The sequence below is a fragment of the Harmonia axyridis genome, chromosome 5 (genome assembly GCF_914767665.1).
Source record: "Harmonia axyridis chromosome 5, icHarAxyr1.1, whole genome shotgun sequence".
Taxonomy (NCBI): domain Eukaryota; kingdom Metazoa; phylum Arthropoda; class Insecta; order Coleoptera; family Coccinellidae; genus Harmonia; species Harmonia axyridis.
In genome coordinates this window covers 29198772-29221627 of record NC_059505.1, presented here as the reverse complement: position 1 = coordinate 29221627, position 22856 = coordinate 29198772, and the positions used below count along the sequence as shown (strand labels likewise).

The window sequence follows — 22856 nt, the reverse complement described above, 5'->3', positions numbered from 1 at the left end:
CCAAAATTCATTTTTTTCAAAAAAAAAAAATATCTCGAAAACGGTAAGAAAGACAAATCGTAGTACAAAAATGGTATCGAAAACTTGGAAGATCGCTATAATCGCAGTATCGCCCTCGACGGCAACTATGTTGAATAATAAAACCGAATTTTGCCAAAAAAATGTGTTTTACTATGGTAGACTGGGGACTTTTCGATTGGCCTGTTAATCTTGTTCGATACAGATCCGGTTCTGGGCAGTATTATTAATCGAATATCCACAAATCATCTTCAATATCCGGAAGCAATCAAATGCTCAATCCATTAGCAGCATCCACCAAACGCTCCACCAGCCATAAATCAACTAGCGGATTGAACAGTAAAAACCGGGACACAGATACGCGTCAATATACCAACTATTAACCATCGAAAATCAGCGGGGAAAGAGTATCTGCATCCACCAGCTCGAGAAAATTGATGGGACGACGAAAATTAAGCAAAGATCGAATCCAAATTCAATTTATTCCGACAAACGTACCTAATAGAGAATCCGGATTTCGTTCGTAATATGATGGGAATTCGAACTGGCGGAGATGCTAAAGTCCCATTCAGACGATTTCTTGGCGCGACAAAGCGAAAATGATTAAGTTGGTTTGTGAGGAGACAATAGGTGATTATTCCTACTAAGATGGAAAATCCGCTTTTACCAATTCAATGGAACTAATGACTCGCGCTCCTGTTCGAAATATTAAAATTCAATGGTGTGTTCAGCATTGAGTGCATAAAAGTTTGAGGAAAGTCATTGGCTTTCATGCATTTTTTGTACGTCCAAAGGACCCCGCACCGCAACAAAGAGAAATTGGCTTTCAGTGAATTTGCGCAAATATTTTATGCTGTTGAGCTCTGATCAAGTATTTTGATTGCATCACCACTCTAAATTTAAGCTTTTAGATTATACATAAAGGGGGTTAAAATAATTTTCATAAATTTTCAAATGGCCATTGTGAAGAAACTTCTTGGAATATATAAACCAAATCGAGTATGCATTCACCTGATTAAAAAAATTATTCGTTCACGCACAGAAGTAGGTACACAGAGTAAGTCCAAAGATATCAAGTTCTTCAGTTATTTCCGAAAAATTTGAGCGGTAGAATTTCAAACATTTTCAGATATTTTGTTAGATATCAATATCAATTGCGATTGATGATGTAAACATCTCCTGAATTGAATTGACATTTATTATGTATATTTCTTATCAAATTGCATACATCTATACCTAGAGACTATACCTTTTCAACTTCAAATTGAGATTTAACAAAATCAAATTGGGAATTAACAAATTCAAATTGAGAATTAACAAATTCAAATTGAGAATTAACAAGTTCAAATTGGGAATTAACAAATTCAAATTGAGAATAACCAAATTGAAAGTGGGCCTAAATACATTAAAATTGGGAATAATCAATTTCAAATTGGGACGACATTTATTGCTATTCAATTTGATTTTTTCTATGAAATTCAAGCATAATTGTATATAGAATAGGGAATGAATATATACCGAAGTTTAATTCGAAAAAATGCTGTATATCAAAATGAAAGATCCAGAATATTTTCAAAGTAACATTTCCCCTACGGATCGCAATGATCATTGTTCCAATTGATTCCGCAATCTTTCTTTTTAGTATAGGACATGTTTTCGAATCAAACTTTTGGGATTGAAAATATTTGTTATTTATTTATTGACATAAATTGTTAATAAAAATATTGCTTTTTGAAGGGAAAAAACACAGTTGATGCAAAATCTTGGATTAATGAAGAGTTTACGGGGTCTGCACCCAGGAAAATCAACCATCCTTGATTGGTAAGCTAATTTTAAACGCGGTGAAATGAGCACCGAAGACGGCGAATGCAGTGAACGCCCAAAAGAGGCTGTCACCGACGAAAAACTCAAAAAATTTCACAAAATAATTTTGAAGGACCGTAAAGTGTCCTTCACTCCTAAGATTAAGTTATGTTAATTGGTCTTGTAACACTCTTATCTGAAGGAAAGTATAATTCAGAAGATGATCAGTTATATACTTCAATTTAATACTAAAAATCGGATTGGGTGAAACTCTTAGTTGGAGTAAACCATAGAAAATTTTTCGTCATCAATAAATAGTCTTCATTAGGGAATATTGAAGTAATATATTTCCATGATCATCTCATTCAAAGAAACATGAACTTCCACAAAGTTTTTTCCCAATCAATCAACGATAAAAGAAATTCCCCATGCTGCCCTTTCAGGAGGGCCTTAGCATTTTAATCGAATCATTTGAATTTCAATGGAAAGTCCTATAAAGAATCCGACTTAAATTTTCCGAATATTTCAATTTCCACGTCGCCGATCGTCAGAGAAATTAGGAAAAATTCTTTGAGTTGAATAACCTCCTTGGAGGCAGGAAGTTACGTCTCCTTGTGATGCCGACGTCTAGGAAGTAATTTTCTTACATTCTCTGTTTAGTTTGGCCGCCTTCAGTTGCTCTCGGCGCAAGTAATTTTCACCAGTGGCGTGTTTAACGAGAAAACTAGAGAAGCACGGCTTTTCTAAGAAAAGGGCAACTGCATTTATAATTAAAGGAAAAGTAATCTCGATATTTACTTATTCTACATTTCTTCTATTCTTTCTCACAAAACAATTGTAATTTTGTATTTTTCCCCATTCTATATAATTGGCTTAGGCTGTAGATGGGTGTAGTGATTAAACAAATAAATAAATAAAACAACGTTGCCGTACATGTCCGATCCCCGAAAGCTATGTTGGAATTCATTACTTGAATTCGGCTTTTCATTCACCGGAAGTGTTATCTATAGGTTCTTTATTTAACCCACCCCATTGCCTAGAAAGAACGTGAAATTTTATATTCTACCAACCGTCTGCAAGCTGCGATTCTACAGATTATGGCTTCTTCAAGTTTAGCGCAAGGCAGAGATGCCACTACAGGTGTTCCTGAATTGGAGGTACAAGAGAATGTCAGATTCCTCGGATCATATAAGTTTTCGCACTTATTTACCCGATCTGTAGCAAAGATTATTAAAGATTCAATTAACTAATACCTATAATCATCACAACAAAGTAGGACTACTAGAAAGATGTTCATAGACCTTTTTTTTCTCAAAATTATCCAAGGAATCTCTCATTTTTCTTTGTATCTCCAATTTAGGAACATCGAAAAATTTTAATTCCTAATGATTAATTAATTGTTTGCAATTTACTGAACCGGTTATTCAAAAATATTTTTATCTCTCTTTTTCTTCCAAAATAACCAAATTTTAATGGAAGATTCAGTATATTGCAGACAATGCGCTCACACGTTTGAAAATTATCGCAATAGGTAGGCCAACTTCTACTTTGAGAGAATAAAGAAAAATAACAGAATTATATGTCAGACATTTTCATTAGGAAAAATTATAATAAAGATGAATGGCTAAGTCCAAAAGAGATTATTATGTTGTTTACTTTCTTTTTCATTTTCTTGTGAAACTATTTTATGAAATAACAATTAGATAATAAAGAATTTGTACCTAGAAAAGTCGAAAAAAATCATGAGGTACTTTGAATCTATTCAAGGGAGGTGCAACTTCCCTAGGCCTAGGACGCTACTGTTTTCCAAGGGTTGAAACAAAGGACATTTCCGCTACTCTGCTTCTTGGGACAGGCGAATTTTATAGATCAAGGGATCCAATTTTAGTTCGTTAGGTTGAAGAGAATGATTTGAATTTTCACCATTCCTTTACTCAGAATTTCGAAGGCTGCATGATATATTTGCATGAGAATGAAATGGAAATTTACTTTGATAGTTTAAATATAAGAAAAGCACCGATATGGAGTCATGAGCTTCTTTCTTCAATTGAACGATCGGATTTCATTCATATTTTGAGGGATATCAATATCAATTTCGATTATTGATGATGGTAACATCTCTTCAATTATATTAACATATCCATTTTGTATGTATTCCTCAACAAACTGCCTATATCTAGATGCCTGAAATTCCGGAATATTCGATTACCGATCATGATTTCTATAGGTTTATACCTCCGAGTAATGAACATAAATAGAGGAAGCATATGTCATTTTCAGTAAGCAAATTTTGTCCCCAACATGAACTATCAAATTTGACATGAAGCGTGCAAAAATGAAAACATATCAGATACGATATTTCACTCAATTCGCGAGTTTCTCCACAAAGAAAGCACTTCTTATGTGCCATAGTGAATCAACGTTTTATAATAACTCAAAATATATTGAAATAAATACCTAAATATATCAGAAATTCAGAAAACAAACTTCAAACGCGACAAACGACGTGAAACAACCGATGAAACTAGGAGAGCAAAAGTTGCCGAACCTTGGATTTCAGCAGGTAGATACAGAAAGTAATAAATATTCTGCTTATTTTAAATTCGACAATTAGGAAAAATATCGGATTCCAAATATTCAAATATGCATATTGAATAGGGGATCTCTCAAATAAATATATTTCATTCAATATAATACCTATACATTCATAATGATATAGTAAAATTGTGGATTTGAAAATATATCACAATCCGACAACGTAATCTAACCATGTTGGGGACATGTAAAATTTGCGTATACTCCCTCTATCTATGTTTATTACTCTATGGTAAAACGTTTCAAAAGATCAATAAGTTTGAAATATTGTCACTTTGTTCCTTTCTCAAAATTAGAAAACTTTCCTCACGTGCCAGTGAAAAATAAAAAAAAAATAAATTTGAATCTGAATCTGTATCTTGGTATTGAAGAAATTTCGGGCAATATTCTCTAGAGAATCTTTATTTTAACAGTCTGATGCAATCTCAGAAATCCGTAGGTACTCATTCCAGAAAATACACGAACAATTCAAAGCAACATCCCTAAGTTGTTCATTTTTATCATTTTGTTCTGGACTATCTCTGAGGATGCGCACCTCTAACCTTCAATAATGGTTAGATCTCACGGAAAACCTCCACTATACCATTCTCTTCCCCTCTAATAGGGAACTTAATAGGGACCCACTTCACGAAAGCTTTCCACGTCGAATTTCCCGTGCTGTAACGATTTCCAGTCTGAATCATATCAGCAAAGTGAAATATTTCCCGTTTTCACGGCAGATATTTCTCACAAGTGTGTATTCGAATATTGAAAACGACCCTAGACTTATCCAACAATGCCCAACTTTCCAAGATGGTTTCCCGAAAGCGAAGCAAGCTTGGAGACTTACACACAATGGAAATATGTTGGCGATATGGTTGCATTTGGGAATGTTATTGATGAGTTAAGGACTTGACGCGGTGCTTTGAAAAGGTTTTCTTCATGGAAAGCGAGCTGGAAGCATTCAGGAGTCGATTGTTAAGTTCTTGAGGTTTAATCGATAGCCGATCAGTCTTTGTTGAGAGGAGATAGAATGGAATTAAAAACCATGTGTATGCTATAAAAGGATTTAATTTTTTTTCAATATTTCCTTTTATGCAATCAATTGTCCACTCCACCAGCCATCTTCTTACTTCAGGTACATATACACTGTTCGTAAAGTATGGAACAAATTCATTTTTAGCTAAACAGACCATTTTAAGAAATAATCCTGAAAGACGTCTATTTTTGATTTTAATTTACCGTATTTTATAATAATAATTTAATATACAGGATGAATTACTTTCGAGTAATGACGTAACCGTCATTTTTTTTAAATGGAACACTCTAGCTGAGCTGATTCCAAAAATGTATTCTTTATTAGTTAAATTCACAATATATCAAAAATACTTATTGTCTAGCGGCAATAAAAAAATAATGACATTTCACAAAAAAACTAGACGACTATGTTTTTTTAAATTGATAAGAAATAATTTCTTTCATATTCTGTCTGCTAGACCACAAGTACCAAACATGTTTGGAAACAGCTCATTTTTATTAATCTAAAAATGTAACCAACTACAGAATGTTACATTCAAACCAATTGCCGCTAGACAATAAGTAATTTTGATAAAATTGTTAATTTAACTTATAGAAATTGTTACGCGTAACTTTAGCACACACAAAACTATTGTATTTTTGTGCACCCTGTACCAATTGAAATCAACATGTGATACATTTTTGGAATCAGCTCTGCTGAAGTAATCCGAAAATTGAGACAAAATGGGGGTTTTCTATTCAAAAAAAATGACAGTGACATCATTACTCTAATATACAGGGTAATTCACCCTGTATATTAGATTATTATTTTAAAATACGGTAAATTAAAATAAAAATTGAAGTGTCTCAGAATTATTTCTTAAAATAGTCTGTTTAGCTAAAAATGAATTTGTTCCATACTTTACGGACACAGTGTATAAACTCTAAATAAAAACCTCAATTCAGTATGCTATTCCATCAGGATATTATCCAAATACCTAAGCAAGACGTCATTGAGTATATTTTGCCAACTTTGAGTCGATATGAGATATGGAATGATCTTTTCTGGATCTAATAGAAACATCAACAAAATCCTCACAACTCAGAAAAATGTCCTGAGGTTTATATTCGGTCTCAAATATAGAGAATCTTGTAGAGGTTTGTTCAGAAACAATAAAATCCTCTAATAACTTCAAAACTAATGGAAATAAGAAATAAATGATCTCTTCAATGGATCATAGTGAAAAAAGTGCCTGAAGGATGTTTTTGTTTCATGTTGATAGCACCAATGATGGAGAAGTTATGAAAAACTGTTCATTTCACACCATTTTCAAATTTTCTCCTATAGCTTGAAAACAGTTGAATTTATGAGGTTGCAGTTTTCACCAAATTGATTCTCTCAAAAATCGATCCCAAAAAGGTGCCATTCTTTTTTTTTCTAGCTCAAAGGGGTTCTGAAATCCCCTCACTTGACAACGATAATAGTTATTTATAATACAAGTGCAGAAGGCATTGATATTCTTCCACGAGTTCAAAATTCAAAAACGAGCCACGAAGTGGCGAGTTTTGGAATGAACGAGTGGTAGAATGAGCCTTCTGTACGAGTATTATACATTATTTTCTCTAATTCATTGCATTTTCATTGAAATTAATGAAATATTTCCATAAATATATTTTAGTGATTTTTGCATTGAAAAATGTTGGTTGGCAGAACTGTTTTCTTTAAGGCAAATTGATGAATTGACAGATAAAGCCGTGGCGGAAAGTACTGAGTACCAACATAGAATAATAAAATACAACCATGAAAACTGTGCGTTTCTGATATATTCTCGCACGATTTTGTTCTACAAGATGTGGAAGAATGAACGGAATAACCACAGAATTAGAGAAAATATATTCAACCGCAAAGTCCTGAAACTCATCATTCGGGAGATATGAATTTTCCAAAGTTTCCTTCGGATTTCGGAATTGATGAACACGGGTTCAAATCCCGTCGCTGTCTATTGACAAAAACATTTCACATTCATATTTAGATCATTTGCGTTGAAAGAAGAAATAACAAACCATAGTGTGAAGTTTGCGAATGTTGTAAATTGCCTTAAGATCACAGACAAGTAGCAACCCTAAAATTTAGAGTCTTTCACTCCTAGAAACGTTGGGATTTCAGGCTCGCCCTTTATCATCGATATTCTGAATGGACGAGCTGCGAAGCATCCAGTTTTATTCGCAATTCCTATAATTCACCGTCTAGGAACCCACCTAAGGTCCCTACCCTACAACCCCTTCCATATGTCTTCTTCTCGATCTTTTCGCTTCCGATTTATTAAGCTGCAGCATATACGCACGTTCAGACACCCTCTTTACATAAATTCCCGAAACCTGAGGGGGTCCTCCTTGGATGCCCCAGACGACGACTACGGGTCCTAAAGAACGCGTATACGACGTCATAATTCATGACTTTCGCTGGATTTACTCCTAGATCTCCACCCCTAAGCCGTAAAATAAAACTGCATTCGAAATGCAAGGATCTGGTAAGGAGGGGGATGATCCCTGGTGTTCCACCTCTAATTGTTAGGGTAGAAGGGACATTCCGGTTTTACGGGATGTAATACTTCCTTGATGAGGAAATGATGGGAGGAGATCAAGAAGGGAAAGCTGGAATAATTGCAATGGAGTTACGATTATATTTCGTTTGAATTTTTTTTTAATTTGGAATTGTTTGAGGGGAGTTTTGTGCCGTTATTGTATAGTACCTTCAAGCATGAAAGTTTTAAGGTTATATAGCTTCTTTGACTATTTTTCAGTCCATCAGTTTATCTGGTGTCTTTCAAGGTTCTGTCCTGAGTCCCATTATCTTTCAAATAGAGGTTCAAAATGTTTCATGTCGATAATTTCGAAACTAGGGACTAATTTAAGATGAAATTTTTCATTTGGATGTAAAATGGAAATTTAAAGCCTTGTGTGAATTTCATATTGATTGCGTAACCAGAATCACAGAAAATTCGAGAAGATTATTGAAAAAAAGAACCAATACTTCCGAGTCCACAAAACTGACGTAGTTGAGATTAGAGATTCATCAAGCCAAATAGCTTGACATTTTTACCAACAACTTGACTTGAAAATTAAGTTTGTGAATAATTACATACTTGAGCTTGAGTTGACTTGATTTTAAATATTTATTGCTTGACTTGATATCAAGCTACTTGATATTACTTGAGCTTGATATGCACGCGTCGCAAGGCATATATATATATAAGGGGATTCCTCGAGCGCCGAGAGACTGAAGCATTCGCCAGTGTGACTTCATTAGTAGTTTTCTCACATTTTTATGAAATCTATTGGTAGATTTTGATAGTATCAGAAATATCTTTCTAAACTCGGCCAAAAGACCCAAGGATTTTTTATCAACGCCAGCATCTTCAGCTCCTGTTGAAAGACAATTTTCGAGAGCTGCCCTCACAGTAACAAAAACCCGCAATAGGTTAGGTGACAAATCTAAAAGATGCCTCATGAGTCTGGAAATCCTGGATGTAAAATTATGAAATCAAACAAAGCCTAGAGGTGTCTCAATATTGAGAAACTTTATTTTTTATGATTTATGGTGATTTCATTTATGTTTCTATTTCAAAAAAGTTCATATTGTCGGTTCTTTTATACATTAGGTTCAATACATAAATGTGTTTTTTGCAACGTTACTTCACATTTCATCATTTTTTTTATTGATGTGAAAATACACAATAAAAATCAAGTATATATATGATATGATTCCAGTTATTTCCGATTTTATAAAAACGGCACAATCAATACTACTTTTAGCCACATTGCTGAAGAGGTGATCAAATTTGATGATTCGCAATCCATTTGAAAAAATTAAGTAAAGGGGTGCGAAATATCAAATTCAAAAAATGCTGTTGAAATTAAAAATCGACGGGTGCGAGGATTTTTCTAAATAATTCTTCGTACAAGTATGTATTATTGACGAGTTACGCCACTTTTTTGGCACAATGTATGTGTGATTGGCGAATGAGATCTCAAAATCTCCTGACTTCATATCAGTGCTTTCTTAATTTTTTTTTCAATATTTCATAATCTATTTAATAAGAAACATATATCACATTATCCAGATAAAGTTTGAAGCAACAGCATCATCAGAATACGCCCTTCTGCTCATAGCTTTCAGAGTATCTCATTGAATTTCAAATTGGTTCAAGAGGTCTTTACTTTCAGGTTTCTATTTCTCGTGGGGAAATTGATTCCCGATTTCAAGGAAACGCAATAGGGAGCTTTCCATCTCAATTACCTCATTCTCTTAATTTCTTTATAATAGGGTTGAGGGAAGAAACAGTCGCGTAGAGGAAGGAGCAATCGATAGAAACGTAATTAAGAAGGATTTTGGGTTGTACACTTTAAGACCTTATTCTTCCGACATAATTGCGTGATTGTTTTATAATTTCTGATTGTATCTGAGTTTCTTTGGGAAAATTTGCCTGGTTGATTCTGTACCGGTACGAAGAACGAGTTCATTATGTTATACTTATTTAATATTATCAGATTCGGCCTATTTGACTGAAAACCTGGGGTTGTATATTTTACGAATATGTTTGTTTTGGGGGAATATAGCGTGATTCTGGTTAATGTTAGAGATTGTAGTAAATGTATAATATATTTGTGTAATATCTAGTTTTAGCTTATGATTTATTTAGTCATAACACGTCCAATATTATTTGAAAGGTTCATGTAGACTCTGGTTTAAGTGGAAGGATTAAAGTGTAAGAGGCCTTATACTGCAGAAAGTTGCCTAATCCTATTTCAGAATACTCATTATTTGCACGCCAATACCCATCGACTTGAGAGATTTTTGAGATAATCCAATATACAGTTTAATGAACCCGAAACAGCCAATACTGAATCTCTCCACAAACGTTGAAATGTTGAAAATTGATAAGGGTAAGTGAATATTAGTTGAAATTTGAAACTATATAAACCATAATTATCAAATGTATAATCACAACTACAAATTTTATATTGCACCTCACAAATTTGAGGTATGGAGTGCTATCCTTGATCTGATGATCCCATATCAAGAACTGATGATAAATACCCAAGAACTTCTAACTGTCAGTTGATTTTATCTTATTCTTCAAACTGAAAAACTATTTTCCAGTCATTCAGGGTATTCTATCCGTATCAGTCAATAAATGATCCCAGAAAAACTTTTAAGAGAGATACGAGCTGCTCGAATTACTATGCTGAGACCACCAACAATATATCATCTGCGAAAATTATCCAACATTTCTTAAAGTGAATTCTTGGGAAGGCCATTAATGAATAAATGAAAATGAAAGGCTCCAACACCGAACCTTGATGAACCCCGATATCAACTTCGTGCATATCCGACAAGAGAGACACCTCTCATGTCCAGAACCATTTTTCAATTAGCTAATAACTCATCATCGTCTGAAACTAATCGCCGAAATCCCAAATTGAATAATTAAAAGCTCTAGACTAGACAGCCCGAAGAACAAGTTTTATAGCCATGCTCCGAGGTTCTTCAGATGATTATATTTGTTATGTTCTTCTACAGAAGCCTTGAAATTAGTAGACTTTCTTCCAGTTACAAAGAGGTAAACCATATAAAGCATCCTTTCATCATCTCAATTCTTAATTATTCCCTTTTATCATTGAACGAGCTAAAATAACAATTTCCTCAGTTATTTCATCAGTGGAAAATCAACAAGGAACAGACTTGATGCAGTGGTTCGTAATTAAAACCAAAGAAATTGATGAAGATGATGGGAAAACTGCAACGTGGCTGTCGAACAGAATTCCCAAATTTGCTCGTTTGTCGACCTTAAAAACAAAAAGGTGAATGCATTAATGGAGATGAAAATCCAATATATAACTGATGTCACCGGATGAGGCTGCCAGGAAAACGCAATTTTTTTAATAATCAAAAGCTCTAGACCAGCCAGATCTAAAAACAAGTTTTTAAGCCATGCTCGGAGGTTTTGACTATTTCTTTCAATACAAAAAATTTCAGTTATAGACATTCAGATGATTATGTTTGTATTTCTTTCTACAGAAGCCTTGAAATTAGTAGACTTTCTTCCAGTAACAAAGGAGCAAACCATATAAAAGCATCTTTTCGCCAACTCAATTCTTAATTATTCTCTTTTATCATTGAACAAGCAAGAATAACAATTTCCTCAGTTATTTCATCTGGGGAAAAACCAACAAGGAACAAACTTGATGCAGTGGTCCGTAATTAAAACCAAACAAATTGATTAAGATGATGGGAGAACTGCAACGTGGCTGTCAAACCGAATCCCCAAATTTGCTCGTTTGCAGACTTTAAAAACAAAAACGTAAATGCATTAATGGAGATGAAATCCAATATATAACTGATCTCATCTCACTGATTATGCTGGCAGGGAAACGCAATTTTTTCAATAATCAAAAGCTCTAGACCAATCAGATCTAAAAACAAGTTTTTTAGCCATGCTCCGAGATTTTGACTCCTTCTTTCAATATTAAAAATTCCAGTTATAGACATTCAGATGATTATGTTCGTTGCCCTCTTCTACAGAAGCCTTATAATTAGTAGACTTTCTTTCAGTTATAAAGGAGTGAACTATGTAAAACATCTTTTCACCATCTCAATTATTAATTATTCCCTTTTATCATTGAACGAGCAAAAATAACAATTTCCTTAGTTTTTCCATTAGTGGAAAATCAACAAGGAACAGACTTGATGCAGTGGTCTGTATGTAATTAAAACCAAACAAATCGTTGAAGATGATGGGAAAACTGCAACTTGGCTGTCGAACCGAATCCCCAAATTTGCTCGTTTGCCAACTTTAAAAACAAAAACGTAAATGCATTAATGGAGATGAAATCCAATATATAACTGATCTCACCGGATGAGGCTGGCAGGAAAACGCAATTTTTTTAATAATCAAAAGCTCTAGACCAACCAGAACTAAAAACAAGTTTTTAAGCCGTGCTCCGAGGTTTTGACTCCTTCTTTCAATACAAAAAATTCCAGTTATAGACATTCAGATGATTATGTTTGTATCTTTTTCTACAGAAGCCTTGAAATTAGTAGACTTTCTTCCAGTTACAAAGGAACAAACCATATAAAAGCATTTTTTCGCCAACTCAATTCTTAATTATTCACTTTCATAATTGAATCAGCAAAAATAACAATTTCCTTAGTTTTTCCATCAGTGGAAAATCAACAAGGAACAGACTTGATGCAGTGATCTGTATGTAATTAAAACCAAACAAATCGTTGAAGATGATGGGAAAACTGCAAGGTGGCTGTCGAACCGAATCCCCAAATTTGCTCGTTTGCCAACTTTAAAAACAAAAACGTAAATGCATTAATGGAGATGAAATCCAATATATAACTGATCTAACTGGATGAGGCTGGCAGGGAAACGCAATTAGGAACTGGCTCGGAATGAATCGAATCTAACCGATACCTGATATCCGACAGCCAATGATTTGACGTGCAGACATGACGCTGTTGGGGAAATAAGGGTGGGTTCCATTTCCCCCACCTCCAGTAGGGTGTTGTTTCCTCAGAGAGCATTGGATACCTTCGAAAGCTTGGATGAAAAACTGGGATGAAAAAATAATGAGCAGTCGACTTGTGTGTCCAATTCTACTCGTCTGGTCTGGAGCTTAAATTTGTCTCGAGGTTCACATGGAGACGGTGGATTTTGAACAAATGAAAGCATATAAAGGAAATCATTTTCAGTTCAAAGTCTCATTCTAATTGCTTCTCGTTTTTGTATTTTCCAGGCATCTTTTGAATGTGAAGCTTAAGTGGAAACAATGTGTAATAAGGAATTTTGTTCAAGGTACTATAACAGTAGAATATTCAGGCAAAAAAAAAATGAAACACCAATTCGGTGCTGGAGATCCAACAACTGATTTGAAATTTTTCACTATGTTCATTTTGAAATACAACCAAATTCTAGCTCTAGTTTTTGAGATACAAGTTATTTGTTGTCAGTTTTGATACTATAACCAGAAATAAAGAAATATATCTTCAAAGAAAATACAAAAAGAAAAAGAAGTACGATTTCCAAGTGTGTAATATCATACGATATCAATTATATCTATCTGGTTTATGTATCAATAAAAATGCCATCAACATAACCATTGTCAAACTGAAGATTTAAACGCTATTTCATAGGAATCATAATCGATAGTATACCAAGGAGAATGCATGCCATCAAGGGAGAGTAGCGATATACCGGTTTCACCCTTATCAGGGATCATCAGTACAGCATAACCCAAGATGACGAACAAACGAAATAGCAGGCATCTTTAACTGTTAAATACGATTAAAATCGACGTTTCCTACGCAAAATTAGACTCTAATAAGCTAAATTCATACCTTGAACTTGAATTATACATGAATCAAGGAAAATACCCTGGTATTCTTTAGCAATATAAATAGATTTTCAATCGTACCTCAATTATTTGAATGATGAATAAAACATTTTTTTCGGCAACCGTCCGGGAAGTGCTCACTTCCCGGACGCTTTTTCTCTTTGAAAGTAGCATTTCCCGGCCTAGTCCGGAAAGTAAGTACTTCCCGGACTAGGCCGGAAAAGAATCATAGAATCGATAGCAACCGAGATAACGGCTGACAGTTCATATGAAATTAGTTGTCAAAAATTTGCATGTTTTCTGATCGCAATTGCAATAAAATATGGAAAGCAGCAGCGATAGTGTTATTTTACATGGTTGCCGAAAAAATATTGTACGCAACACGCCCGAAAATGGTTTTTTTGGACTCACAGACTTCCAGGACTCGCTTACGCTCGTCCTGGAATTTTGTCTATTCGTCCAAAAAAACCCTATTTTCCGGACTTGTTACGTAAATTACTATTTTGTGAAAAAATCAGTGAATTTATTCTAGAGTACCATATGGAGATTTCTTCCAAAAATTGAAAGAATCTATCAATTGATTTCCGCACAGAATCAAAATAAATCTGCACTGAAGAACCCAGTTAGAAAGGTTTTTTTAATAAACTAAAACCTTGCATTCGAAATCTGAACCTACCCTAAAAAATATATTAAGTTTCAGCGTTCGGAAGTTACATTTCAACCTTTGGTTGACAGAGGCAAATTTTATAGCGGGATGATGACGTATAAGTACCAATGTTTTGCTTCAGAAATCCATGTTTCACAGAAACTTCGATCTTGGCGCATACCCTTGTATAAAGATTCTGAGTTTTTCCTCGGAAATTTTCAACCCTACGTTAGGGGAGAAATAACCACCTCTGGAACAATTATTTTTTCCATTATCCAAAATGAATAGCAGGTGATAACCCTTCTTGTCACAAGTTCGCTAAATCTCGCCGACGAATCATTAATCATGTGACAAAAACTCTCGTCCAAACACAAACCATCTTCCTACCCCTCCGAGCGAGATTTAAAAGATGATTGATGAATTTAATGAATCCGAAAAATTTGAAAGATGAACCTGCTTCCAACAAAGTTAAGTATGAGAGATAGATAATGGCAATTAAAAATCACAATTCCAAGTAGAAAGGAAGACTTTCATTACAGACGGGAAGGAGGGAATGGAAGCTACAGTTTGCCCACTGGGGCGCAGGATTCATGCGAATCGCCCGCTGCAGGCTATGGAAGATAACGATATGACATTTTGCAATGTCATCTTTCGAGAAACTTCCATCTTTCTTCGAACCATTTGTATCTTGCCACTTGAGGCTTCGAGTTTGACATATATTACTTCATTTGACATATGCGAAACGTTAGATATTCCAGGATGGATATGAGCACCAATGTCTTATTTTTAGCGGTCGTTTCCCGAACAGAATAGTTTCGAATTCTGAGCGAGGAAAGAATTGAGGTTCGATTCACTGATGACGAATCCGTCCTTAAATTTGATTCTGTCAACATCCGTATCCGTATACAGGATAACTCTCGAATGGAAAGACCTATAAACTTAAAATTTGTTGGATAGGTTCGGATCTTGGTTAAAATTTCGGAAAAATCTGACTAGGGGATTCATAAATGTGGATGTTCGCCATTTTTCAATTTCAAACATGCACCTTCGTCCTTTTTTCATTATTCGATAGAATTCGAATTCAATAGGAATAAAATTTTGCCTTTAAATGTAGAAGCTCCAAGCAAAATTTCATGTTGATCGTATCACCATAACCAGAGAAAATTCAAGAAGAATATGGAAAAAAAGGACTCATGATTTCAGTGATAACAGCTTGGATCGTATTGAGATTTTTACGTCTAAATACCAGATAAAAATATCAAGCTTCTTTTAAGTTTATCGTTGATCATCTTATAAGATGTTCATCATATACACACCAGCAAAATTAGGCGGAGCAACAAAACGTCTACAAAGATCATTATAAAAATAAAATTATAATTTCCACATTTTAAGTAAATTCAGTATCGTAATAAGTTCATGAGAGTATTATAAAAAATTCCTGTAATGAACTCATTACAGCATTTTTTCAGTTATACTCTTCGTTTTGTCGTTGTCAACACCGTCAATTGTCAAAATAATATAATTTGGATATAGTGAAATGATTTGCACGATTTATCTCAATTCTGTTGTTGTTAAATCGATTTCGTCTGACATAATTCACGAATTTAATTCGTAATCATAAATTATTTCATAATTCAAAACATACGATTGAAATTCGAATTGATTAATCTGTAAATTTTCGTAACAGTCACACCAACGGCCAAGATGCAATACAAAAGTCACTAGGATGTATAATCTAAATTTTTCATTGAATTCGGACAATATTTCACAAAACATGACTGAAATAGAGAATAGTTATTTATAATACAAGTGCAGAAGGCATTGATATTCTTCCACGAGTTCAAAATTCAAAAACGAGCCACGAAGTGGCGGGTTTTGAAATGAACGAGTGGTAGAATGAGCCTTCTGTATGAGTATTACTTATACATTATTTTCTCTAATTCATTGCATTTTCATTGAAATTAATGAAATATTTCCATAAATATAATTTAGTGATTTTTGCATTGGAAAATGTTGGTTGGCAGAACTGATTTCTTTAAGGCAAATTGATGAATTGACAGATAAAGCCGTGGCGGAAAGTTCGGAGTACCAACATAGAATAATAAAATATAACCATGAAAACTGTGCGTTTCTGATATATTCTCGCACGATTTTGTTCTACAAGATAAGGAAGAATGAACGGAATAACCATAGAATTAGAGAAAATATAGTCCAATACTCGTTGCAAAAGGCAATTCCAACACGAATTTCGCATTCGTGTTGGAATAGGAGCCAATTCTGCAACTTGTTTTAGAATATACTATTGTATTTCATTCATTCTTTGAAGTGAATCATTGACAGCCGAAAATGTCTACAAACACTCAGATGTTGCCTCACTTTTTTTGAACATTAACTACAAACTTCGTTGAGATTTTGCCGGTGTGTACTATATTTTTAGAAATTATTAATTGTACGATCTATTTGAAGTTTGAACATATTCTCTCGCTCAACAAATTGACATCAAGAATACTCTGGTCTTGGGGCAAACTTGTGTTAATTGTGGAGTTTCAAAACTTTCTTTCTTTTCCATCATCTTCTGCCACAGTTAAGCGACGTTTATGCAAGCTGCTGACAAGATAGCTCAACAAGGACTTTCCTTCTGCACTTAATTAACTTCGTTTGTGTGTGAATGCAAATGTTTGAATTTGGCAATTACAGAACTGGGAATACGGCCAAATGAATTAGTTTGGAGCTTGCGGTGAGATAAAATAGCTCACAAATTAACAACATTCCAGAGAACAATTTGCTTGATGAATAGGGGAAGCCAAAATGGTATGGAAAGTTGCAAGCGGCACAGCTTTCAGCCAACGCGGTTGGCTAATCATAAACAACTGTCGACACTGTTGCTTTTAGTTTATTATTCTCATTAATAATCATTCTAGTTAAGGTAATCTGTCGTTCTGTCGTACTTGGGATTTATGGAATGATCCTTGAAATTTAGTGCGATTATTAGATCAGAAATTTTGCGTAAAGCTTGATATTGTGATTATATATTTGCACGCGAAACAACTGGGTCGAATCTGTGTTCAGTTGAATATAAGGTCCTTTTTGATGAAGCAATCAACATGAAATTCTGAACAAAACTTGAAATTGTTATTTTAATACATACATTGATATTTATTTTTATGGAATATGCAGTAACTATTGTTTTCTGAAATTCCTCTTGAATTTTCTGTGATTCTAGTATGGCGATCAACATGAACTTTCGCAAAATGAATTCCAAAATGCCAACTGACAACAATGAAAACTTTTACCCATAGAGTAATGAAAAAAAAAAGAGGAAGTATACGCAATTTTAACATGTCGCCCACATGGTTAGATTACGTTGTCGGATTGTGATATATTTTCAAATCCATAATTTCACTATATCGTTATGAATGTATATTAAATTGAATGAAATATATAAGGTGTGTGAATAAGTCTTTCCCGTTTTTTGTAAGAGATGGCGCCACCAATACTGTGCGAGTATTTAATGGTTACATATGTCATAATCAAAGCTTATTCATCTGTCAACAATTCCACACTAACACATTAGTTGAAATTTTTTCGCATCATAAATTTTTGAAATCGTGAAAATGTCGAAATTTGAGTCGAGTCGACGTCATTTGCGGGAAGTTTCACTTTATTGGTTCAATTTGAAGAAATCTGCTGCCGAGGCGCATCGGTTGCTTCAGGAAGCTTATGGAGAAGGTTGTGTCGATGATTCAAGTGTTCGCGGATGGTTTCGACGCTTCAAAAGTGGCGATTTCGACGTGGAAGACAAGGAGCGTTCCGGGCGGCCGCAAATCTTTGAAGATCAAGAATTGGCGACTTTGCTTGATGAAGATTCGTGTCAAACGCAAGAAGAACTTGCTGAAGCATTGGGAGTTGACCGAACAACCATTTCCAAGCGTTTGAAAGCCATGGGAATGATCCAAAAGCAAGGAAATTGGGTGCCGTACGAACTGAAGCTGAGAGACGTCGAACGGCGTTTTTTCACATGCGAACAGCTGCTTCAGCGACATAAAAGAAAGGGTTTTCTGCATCGTATCGTGACTGGCGATGAAAAGTGGATCCGTTACGATAATCAGAAGCGAAGATAATCATGGTGACTACCCGGCCATGCATCATCATCGACGGCCAAGCCAAATATTCATGGCGCCAAGCTCATGCTCTGTATATGGTGGGACCAGCTAGGTGTGGTTTACTATGAGCTTCTGAAACCGAATGAAAGGATCACAGGCGAGGTCTATCGACGACAATTGATGCGTTTGAGCCGCGCACTGCGAGAAAAACGGCCACAATACTCCGACAGGCACGACAAAGTTATTTTGCAACATGACAATGCTCGCCCACATGTTGCACAGCCGGTGAAAACATACTTAGAAACGCTCAAATGGGAAATCCTACCCCACCCGCCGTATAGTCCAGACATTGCTCCGTCTGATTACCATCTCTTCAGATCGATGACGCATGGCCTGGCTGACCAGCACTTCCATTCCTACGAGGAAGCCAAAAAATGGATGGATGACTGGATAGAGGCCAAACCAGTCGAATTTTTTCGCAACGGGATTCGTATGTTGCCAGAAAGATGGGGAAAAGTTGTAGCTAGCGATGGCCAATACTTTCAATAATTCATTTATAACCATTTTTTCACAATAAAGGCTCAAAATTTGAAAAAAAACGGAAAAGACTTATTCACACACCTTATATTTATTTGAGTGATTCCCGATTAAATATGCAAATTTGAATATTTGGAATCCGATATTTTTCCTAATTATCAAATTTATAGCAGAATATTGATTATTTTCTGTATCTACTTGCTGAAATCCAAGGTTTGGAAACTTTTGCTCTCCTAGTCTCATCGGTTAGGCGCGCTTCAAGTTTGTTTTCTGAATTTCTGATGAATTTGGATATTTATTTCAATATATTTTGAGTTAATATGATAGTTGATTTACTATGGTACATAAGAAGTGCGTTCCCTGTGGAGAAACTCGCAAATTGAGTGGAATATCTTATTACTGATATGTTTTCATTTCCGCACGCTTTATGTCAAATTTGATAGTTCATGTTGGGCACAAAATTTGCTTACTGAAAATGACATATGCTTCCTCTTTCTAAGTTTATCACTCTGAGCTACTGTACATTGAAATCGGATAACAATTGTAGAAGTGAAGGTTGTTACAATGATGTGCAGCAGGCACACAGACTTACAGATTGATACAAACCAAAGTCGTTCAGGAAAATGCATCTCTCGAAATGAAATTTTGAATTTCGGAAGCAATAAATAGATACACCACTGGCACATATCCGGTATTTGCCTTATCTGTAAGTAAGACACATATTTTCCTTCAAGGCACATCTCCTCGAATTTCATCATGAAAACATGAAAAGGTGCAATGCCTATTCTCCAAAGTGGTGATACGTTGAAAAGAAAGATAATCACATATGAATGTTGCTGTCGTAAAGAATAAACTAGCTTTTACGACGGAGGAAAATCGTGAAAATATTCCTTGGTGCCATAAAATGCTCCCTAGACTCCATTTACTGTTATGGCAGAATGGCAGCTTATCTATTCATCTTTTCTAACAGAACCGTCTTTCGAAAACCAACATTACCGTTGGTTATACAGCTTTTCTATGCCATCCAAGAAAAATACTACGAATATTATTTGAAAGCTTATTATTTCCTCAATCTCATATAATATCTCAAAGCAAAGAAAATTTAATTAATTATTATAAACAAGGAAATATGTTCCAATAGCTTGAGAACTTTAAACAATAAAACTAGACAGAAATGTTATCATTACACTCTGGTAGATAATTTCATGGATTTTTTTTTAAATACATATATGAAGGCATTAGTCTGCCACGGGTACATAGTGTATGATGTTATTATAAACACCCTTCATACATATAGATTTTTGGCTTGATAGATCTGATGGTACGATGGATTTGCAGGCAAGTTCTGATTAGTCCTTTGTTTGTCTTAAAAACAAATATATACAAAAATAAAGACTTTCTTTTAACATTGATAGGTTGTAACTTGGAAGGAAAAAGATTTGAGACAAAAAATTGATATCACTTCTTACAATCTGTAGCAGCAGTTTGAGAACATACTCTGAGTGATAAAGAAAGTAATAAACGTTCGCGAAACATTCACATCGTTTCAAAATTGTAGCTCTTAAGTTCAAGCACAGACCATTTTTGCAATATTGCAGTTGGAATAGAGTTCCGAACATTGAAAACTCCGTACAAACATGGATTCAATGCTTCCTCTATAGCGGGGGCATTTTATTCAAGATTCTCGTTTTCAGTAAGCTTCTTAGCTTCGGAAACTCATTTCGCACAACTTTATATCCGCACTTGATTAAGCGCTCATGAGTAGGTTTTCCTCCTCGAGATCTCTCATCGCTTGAATAGCTTCATTTGGCGAGGATTTTAAATCTGTATCTCGAAACATTTTCGCTATATTTTAGACTCCTAGACTGAATGGGTTTGTTGGTGGCATTTTGATTGCTTGTAATATGGGAACAGCGTGTTAACATTCTGGCCGAATGGTTGTAATGATCGAAATTGGAGCGTTTTGAGAGTAGACTCATTTGATAGGGATCTACTCACTGGTGAAATAATTTTGGGACAAAATCGACTATGTCTGATAACTGTTGAGAGGAAGGTGCTAAAGATTTGATATGTCAGAGTAGGTTCAGATATTCAAGGTTCAAATGTCCCAGTTAGGGATTCAACAAGCCAAGTAGCTTGACATTTTAACCAACTATTTGACTCGAAAATCAAGCTCGTGAAAAATTATATAATTGAGCTTGACTTGACTTGATTTTAGATCAAGTTACTTGATATTACTTGAGGTTCATATGCACGCGCGCATATATTTCTGCAATCTCGTGACTAAATAAGGGGATTCTTCGAGCGTCGAGAGACTGAAGCATTCGCCAGTGTGACTTTAGTAGTAGTTTTCTGACATTTCTATGAAATCTATTAGTAGATTTTGATAGTTTCAGAAATATCTTTCGAAACTTGGCCAAAATGACTAAGGATTTTTCATCAACTCCAGTATCTTCAGCTCCTGTTGAAAGCAAGTTTTCTAGAGCTGCTCTTACAGTTACAAAAACCGGCAGAAGGTTAGGCAGCAAATTTATAAGATTTGAAATGAATCAATCAATCTTGAAATCAAGTCAAGCTCAAGCCAAATAGTTTGAAAATCAAGCCAAGCCGTGAATCCCTAATTCAAATGTCTCAGTTAAGTTCTCAATGGACAAAGTCTACGTTGTTTTTCGAGTTATACCAATGAAATTTTGTTTTCTCAATAATTGAAACCTAATTGATGTAAATATTCTTATCTTATCAGAAGATTGTAAAAAAATGTTTTTAGAATTCGGAAAAAACATTAGATAACGTGCGTTCATTTAAATTCGTGGTCAAGAATACTGTGAAGAAATTAGAATTGATTTCTGTGATTACAAGTAGCGCTTAGATTTTACCATATACTGCCCAGATTGAAAGTATGTAAACAAATATTAGTGACAGAACCTCCACTTCAATTTTCGACCTTCTTGAGCTAATTACCTCTCTATTCTCAAAAATGGTTTCCTCGAACTTGCAAATTCCATTAGCAAGCTTGTATGAATCAATAAAATATGAGGATTCTGACAACTTCCGGTCAAGGAATTAAAAAATCAGCTAACAAATCTCAGTTGAATTGAAACAATTTGAATATTTATGCAAAGAATGAACCTAAGAACTCCAATATCTAGGATGGCTTTAAGAAGGCTGTTCTTCCTCACTTTTACAAGTTTCTTGTCCAAAGCAAATTTTGCGTTGGCTAGTGATGGCGAGGCATTCCGTCACAATCCGGAGTTACTTCCTTCTCCCCACAGAAACTGCACTCGTCATTTTCTGCAAGATCCATTCACATGAGATGTTTCCTGAGGCAACAATGCCACATATCGACCCTCATTATAGTACCACACATATTACATTAAAAATCATTAATAATTATAAAGAAAGGAACAGGAAGAAACAACATAGGACGAACTGGATGTTATATGATAAAAATTGAGGAAAGCACATGACACATGACTTGAAATCAGGATCTGCCTGCCAATTGCATCCTTCAAGACCACAAACGAGCGAACAAAAGCTCCTAGCAAGAACAGTATTTTCCACATTTTTCATCAGACAACATCCAGTTTCTTCTGTGTTTTTTCATCCTGTTCCTTTCTTTATAATTAAGAATGTTGTAAGTAAATATGGACAAATGTAATATGTGTGTGTAGCTATAATAAAAGTGGATATTTATCATTCCTGGAAAAACTGAATAATGCTTTCAGTATCTTACTAATAATGGGAAATAGTGAACT

General features: G+C 34.8%; 1 protein-coding gene across 2 annotated transcripts in view; it reads right to left on the bottom strand.

Moving 5' to 3' along the window:
* LOC123681014 (protein tincar) overlaps positions 1–22856 on the bottom strand; it is a 78792-nt gene that overhangs the window by 22809 nt on the left and 33127 nt on the right. The gene's annotated exons all lie outside the window — the stretch shown is intronic.